The sequence below is a fragment of the Tenrec ecaudatus genome, chromosome 1, assembly GCF_050624435.1.
Source record: "Tenrec ecaudatus isolate mTenEca1 chromosome 1, mTenEca1.hap1, whole genome shotgun sequence".
In the NCBI taxonomy this organism is placed as follows: Eukaryota; Metazoa; Chordata; class Mammalia; order Afrosoricida; family Tenrecidae; genus Tenrec; species Tenrec ecaudatus.
Window position 1 is genome coordinate 305464718 of NC_134530.1, and position 7154 is coordinate 305471871.

Here is a 7154-nt window from a genome sequence, read left to right on the forward strand (position 1 = left end):
AGAATGTCGCCTTCAAATGTGTGACAACTTGCTAGATACTTTGTCTGTTTTGTTTTCTAGAGGAGAAGATTGTAGAGATTAAACAATTCTACTGATTCACAGAAACAGAATCTCAGGGACATTGAGGAGAAATATTATATGGTAGGCACTGTGTCGATTGTCGTTAGGGGCCATGGTGTCAGTTCTGACTCATCACAATCCCGTGTCCAACAGAATCAAACACTGCCTGGTCCTGTGCATCCTCACAATTGTGTCTCTATCTTCCTAACAACATTCTCACCACTGTGTCGATCTCTAGGTGGAAATAGACCAGGAACCGCCTAGAAAATTAACTAATCAATTTTGGATGAATTACAGCCAGATTGCTCCATGGAGGCCAAGCTGATGAGACTTTGTCTCATTAACTTTCTGCATGCTCCACGGAAGAATCGGACCCTGGAGAAAGACATCATGCTTGGGAAACAGAGGGTCAGCAGGAGAGGGGAAGATCTTTAAGAAGATAGAATAACTCAGTGGCTGCAACAGTGGGCTCAGACATAGGAATGGTTGTGAGGCTATGCAGAACCTGGCAGTGTTTCATTCTGCTGTACATAGGGTGCTATAAATTGGAACTAAGTCTACTATATCTACCAGGTGGAAAACTGTGAAGATAAAATATTACACCATAAAAAGACCATAGGAAATATTCTATGGGTGTTTAAACTGATTATATACGTTAAAATTTTCAAAATTCACTTTGAAAGCATTTTATTACAAAAATAGAAATGCACTTGAAATATTGGAAAGAAAAATGTATCAATATATTTTTCATATTATTGGTAGTATTGTCTAGAAATTTATGTAAATTTCTAGCAAAATGATTATAATAAACTGACATCACTAATTACTATGCCTTTATTGACTTGATGGCTTTTTATATTTCAGGGAACCAAGAGCTGAACAATTTAATATGAATAAGATAAATGAGAGTGTCCCAAGTGAGTTCATCCTGTTAGGTTTCTCAGACCGACCATGGCTGGCACTTCCATTTTTTGTGGTTTTTCTGGTTTCCTATATCTTGACTATCTTTGGCAATCTGGGAATAATTCTGGTGGCACGTCTGGACCCCAAGCTTCATACTCCCATGTATTTCTTTCTTAGCAATCTATCTCTCCTGGATCTTTGCTATACCACCAGTATAGTTCCACAGATGCTGGTAAACATTTGCAGCACCAGGAAGGTCATCAGTTATGGTGGCTGCGTGGCTCAGCTCTTCATTTTCCTGGCCCTGGCTTCCACTGAGTGTCTTCTCCTGGCGGTCATGTCCTTTGATAGGTTTGTGGCTATATGTCGGCCTCTCCACTACTCAGTTATCATGCACCAGAGGCTCTGCCTCCAGTTAGCAGCTGCGTCCTGGATTAGTGGCTTTAGCAACTCAGTGTTGCAGACCAGCTTGACCCTTCAGATGCCACTGTGTGGCCACAACGAAGTGGATCATTTCTTCTGTGAAGTCCCTGCTCTGCTCAAGTTGTCCTGTGTTGACACAACCGCAAATGAGGCTGAACAATTCTTCTTCTGTGTGCCATTCCTTCTAATACCTGTGGCACTCATATTGATATCATATGGCTTCATTGCCCAAGCAGTGTTGAGAATACAGTCAGCTGAAGGCCGGCGAAAGGCATTTGGGACATGTGGCTCCCACCTGGTTGTGGTGTCACTCTTCTATGGCACTGCCATCTATATGTACATGCAACCACCATCTCCTACCTCCAAGGACCGGGGCAAGATGGTGTCCCTTTTCTATGGGATCATCACACCCATGATGAACCCCCTTATATACACACTTAGAAATAAAGATGTTAAGGGAGCTTTTAAGAGATTGCTTGCAAGCATCTTCTTGATCAGGAAACAAGAAATATGATAATTTTGTTAAACACTGGAAAATTATTTAGCTAAATAATGAGATTCTCTCATAGTTCCTCTAATTTTGTTACTCTTATACATTTTTGGTGATCAACCTCAAATAAAGTTTGACTGATAGAGAACTGCATTTTCCATTACTGTCTAAATAAGTTGAAAGTTCCTTGTACAAGTCCCCACAAGTGACCCTCTAAAATCCTCCAAACAGTAAAGCCTTAAAAATCTTAAGTTCTCAAATTTGGTTTGCATACTCAGGGAAAAGTAGATGTCTTTCAGGAATTTAGCATTTTTATACACGTGCAAACAAGTCCACTCAGAAACACAAACATATGCACTTTTTTTTTAAGAATGGTAGAAGGTCTACCTGAAATCCATAAAGCCATCTAAAGCTCCTTTCTCCCAATTATAGTTGTAAAGTCTAGATATAGCTTAAATTTGTATCACACTTACCACATCAACTATAATAAATCCATTATGCCCTTTATCAACAGTTATACCTACAATTTTTCACTCTCTGGGAATGGTTCAGCAGTTACTATGTCTTCTCAATTGAGGTGTTCTGTTTTAGTCCCTCCCAGTTCTGGTTACACTTCAGGCTTGAATCAAAAATTGTTAGTGGAAAATTATAAAAAGGATTTCTCTACAATCTCTTTTATCCCATAAGGCACTTATAAATCAGAAAATACTGCACATCACATGAATTCTATTGCTTGTGTAATACACTTTTCTTGGGAAAGATAAAATGTTTATTAACACCGTGTAAATTCCCTTGGGGTAGACAGCACAGAAGGATCTCTGGTGGTGTAGTGGGTTACCCACTGGGTTATTAGCTGCAAGCTCAGCAAGCTGAACCATTCCGTAGTTCCCTGGATTATTGATGAAGCTTTCTGCTCCTGTTAAGATTTATAACAGTGGAAAGGCACAGAGGCATTTCTACTCTGCCCTACAGCATTGCTATGTGTCAAAACTGATGACATGGAAGCGGGTTAGTGGAATAGCATGGATTCTAACTTCCTGCTGTTCCATGTCACCTTCATAATTCATCAAAGGACAATACTCACACTCCATGCATTGGTTACTTTGTGTAACATATTATATTGCAGTTATTTTAACTATTTCTTCACTACGCTCTTCTTCCCATTATTTTCTTCTACCATGTATGTCATAAAAGAACGAAATACAGCCAATTAATGGAAAAATATTCTAATCACATTTGTTCCTTGAAATTTTACAATAATACCACACATTTCTGCCTCAGTGTAATTCTAACAAGGAGATCTGTTGGTGCAGTAGATTAGCATTGGGCTGCTTATTGCAAGATCAGTGGTTCAAACCCACCATCTGCTCCTTGGGAGAAAGATCAGGCTATCTGCTTGCATAAAGATTTACAGTTTTGGAACCCCTAAGAAGAAATTCTACTCTGTTCTGTAAGGTCACTTATAAGTCTGAATCAACGAAATTTCAGTGGGTTGAGGAGTTCTGTATGTGTTTGAATTTGTAATTCTAACATGACATTTGGGATCCTAAAACTTTAACATGTATTGAAATCATCTGGAGAGCTTTCAAAACCGAGATTGTGACAGCTCCAACCCATTGTCAGTATTCTAATGCAGCAAGTCCGGGGCAGGGCCTGAGAACTCACATTTCTAACGAATCCTCCAGTGGTGCTGCTGTCGCTAAGAATCTGCATCTTAAGAAACACCATACTAATATTTAAAGTAAACCCAACATTGTGCTTAATTTAGGTCTTTGTTTCTATCAATGAGAGTTATTACTAAAAGGGAAAATAGAAGCCAAACACTAGAAAAAATATATTAAAATATGAAATGGCTTCCCCTAATGGAAATGCATTCATATCGTAAAAGTCCCAATAAAAAGATACCAAGTTTCCAGGGATCAATTTGGATGTGATCTCAAAATAAATGTTCAAGAATTATGAGAGCATATCAGAGAAACCATGGTGATAAAAATTGAGCTATTCACTTTATTTTTGAATGATTCCATTTATTACTTTTTGGTAAGTTTTAACGTGATCGGTACCAAAATTCTATAACTATTTTAAGATCGCTTGTGATTTTATGTGTGTGTTCCATATACTGAAAAGTTCAGTCTTAGGTATCAGTGAGTGGGTTCCGACTGCAGTGCCCTATGTGCATTAGAACCCAACACTGCCAGGCCCAGCACCAGCCTCACAATGGCAATGTTTGGTTGATTGTTGTAGCCCCTATGTCAGTCCATCTCATTAAGACTCTTCCCCCTTTTCTCTGCCACTCTACTTTGCTAAGAATGATGACTTTCTTCAACAATGGTCTCTCCTAATAATAGGTCCGAAGTATGTGAGACAAAGCCTTGCCATCCTTGCTTCTAAGGCATTACGTCTTCCAAAGTGGCGCTTGATTGTATAATCAACATTCTTCCACAACACCAAAATTAAAATATATCTATTTTCTCTAGGCTTTATTCATTGTCCAGTTTTTGCATGCATATGAGGTGATTGAAAACATCATGGCTTGGCTCAGGTATGTTAGTCTTCAAAGTGACGTCTTTGTATTTAATCACTTTAAAAAGCTCAAGTTACTAGAGTCTAGTACAACAGATTGGCCCAATGTTGTTTGATTTCTTGACTGCTACTTCCATGAGCCTTGACTGTCAATACAAGTAAAATGAAAGTGTTGATAACTTCAATATTGTTGGTGTGTTTATAATGATGTTTTCTATTGGTCTCATGACATTGAGGTGTACACCATACAGGAGGCTGCAGTTTTTCATCTTCATCAGTAAGTGCTTCAAGTTCTCTTTGCTTTGAAAGACAAGAAAATGTCATCTGCATATGCAAAGTCTTTAAGGGGCTTCCGCTAATCCCCATGCCACATTCTTCTTCATGTAATCCAGGTTGCAAGATGATTTGGTCAGAATACATATTTAACCCAGATACAGACAAAGTTAGTTTATTATATATATTACCCTGGACTCTGTTTTAAATTAATCTACAAGTAGAACAACAAATACTAAAATACACTTAATTTTATATAGATACTAGACTGATACCATAATTAATTGGCAACACACCTTGTGCTGTTGTCTTGTGCCAACCAGTCAATTCAGGTTCATGGCCATCACACATATTATAGAGCAAAATGACTCCATAAAACTTTGAGGAAATGGAATGGGGGACGTTGGCTTCTGATCCGTGTTTGGCCTCCAACCAATGTTGATACTCAAGGAGAAGGAGAATCCATCTCCAAAGCAGTCTGAAACCAATTGCCATAAGCCTCCACCCTTCCTCATATTGACCCAATCCTGACACCAACCACTCTACTCTACTGGGTTGGTCATTTGTTGCAGTGACCACACAGCACTCAAAGATAGCACTCACAATTATGGGGTTTATCAGGGCAGCTGGTAGGTTACAAAATATTAAGGTTATAGTTCTTTTGTCCATAATGTCAACCATACTTACAGGGATCATTCTCTGTTCCTTGACTTCTCAGCCAGGGGATCCCTTGGTCTCTGCCCTGTTCCATGACTAAGAAATCAATTCTTAAGCTTCACACTCTCTGTGTTGCTACTGTGCTCTGTCTCATGGTCCAGGCATTGTGATCGCTGGTGCCTCTTCTGTCTCCACAACTTCAGATAGAGACCTCATCTGTCCTCCAATGACTCTTCATAGCATACTCACTCTCTGTTCCTGAGATGGCTCACTCTTCATACCCAGCTAAATAGCAAAATAAATCCCCTCTGCCAGTGTCTCACCCTGTTTGCACAGTCCCACCCAATCCTGCGGTGGAAGTTACAAAGACATGGGCAGAAGAGCCTTTGCAATTAATCTCACTTCACCACACATTTTCTCAGCTGTAATGTTCATGGAGACCGATCACCAGGCCTTTGATCTCCATTGTAGCTGGGTGGGTTCAAAATGTCAACATTTTGGTTAGTACTTAGGAGCGAAACATTTGCAGTAACCTAGGACTTCCCACATATATCAGATACACACTGTAAGGGTGCTGGAGGCACAGGGAATCCAGGGTGGATGATACCTTCAGGACCAAGGGTGTGAGGGGCGATGCTGGGAGAGTGGAGGGTGAGTGGATTGGAGAGGGGAAACTGATTACAAGGATCCACAAGTGACCTCCTCCCTGGGAGATGGATGGCAGAGAAGTGGGGGAAGGGAGACTCCGGATAGGGCTAGATATGACAAAATAACAATGTATAAATTACCAAGGGCACATGAGGGAGGAGGGAGCGGGGAGGGAGTGGAAAAAAAAAAGAGGACCTGATGCAAAGGGTTTAAGTGGAGAGCAAATGCTTTGAGAATGATTGGGGCAGGGAATGCGCAGATGTACTTTATACAATTGATGTATGTATAGGTATGGATTGTGATAAGAGTTGTATGAGCCACTAATAAAATGTAAAAAAAGAAAAAAATTAATGACACAAAATACTCTAACGCTAATACCCAAAGGCCTAGATTTCAACTGGATTTGCTCCTGGGTAATACAAATTTTATTTAAAAATCTTTTTGTTGATACTAGCAGATTATGGCCACCAGGTAACAAGCATAGGAAAATCGCCTCAGGAGCAAGTACCATAGCAATCCATTAAGAGGGAAGTCCTACACTCCCTGGAAGTCAGGAAAACAACATAAAAGCTAAGTACACCAAAATTTCTTTCTTTCTTTTTAAATCATTTTATTGGGGCTCGTACAACTCATCACAATCCATATATACATCCATTGTGTGAAGTACATTTGTACATTTGTTGCCATCATCTTTCTCAGAACATTTGCTTTCTACTTGAGCCGTTGGTATCAGCTCCTCAATTTTTTCCCTTTCACCCTTCCCCTCCCTCCCTCATGAACCCTTGATAATTTATTTTTAAAATTTTCATGTCTTACACTGTCCAATGTCTCCCTCATCCACTTTTCAGTTGTCCGTCCCCAGGGAGGCGGTTATATGTAGATCATTGTGATTGGTTCCCTTTTCTTCCCCCACCTTCTCCTTCTCCTCCTGGTATCGCTGCTCTCATTATTGGTCCTGAGGGGTTCATCTGTCCTGGATTCCCTATGTTTCCAGCTCTTATCCGTATCAGTGTACATCTTCTGGTCTAGCCAGATTTGTAAGGTAAAATTGGGATCATGATAGTGGGGTGGGGGTTAGGGGGAGGGTGCATTAGAAAACTACAGGAAAATTGTTATGTTTCATCAGTGCTATACTGCACACTGACTGGTTCGTCTCCTCCCCTCAACCCTTCTTTAA

General features: G+C 40.0%; 1 pseudogene; it reads left to right on the forward strand.

Moving 5' to 3' along the window:
• Window positions 1-949: 949 nt before the first annotated feature.
• Window positions 950-1935, forward strand: LOC142441074 (olfactory receptor 2B2-like; annotated as a pseudogene).
• Window positions 1936-7154: the final 5219 nt, after the last annotated feature.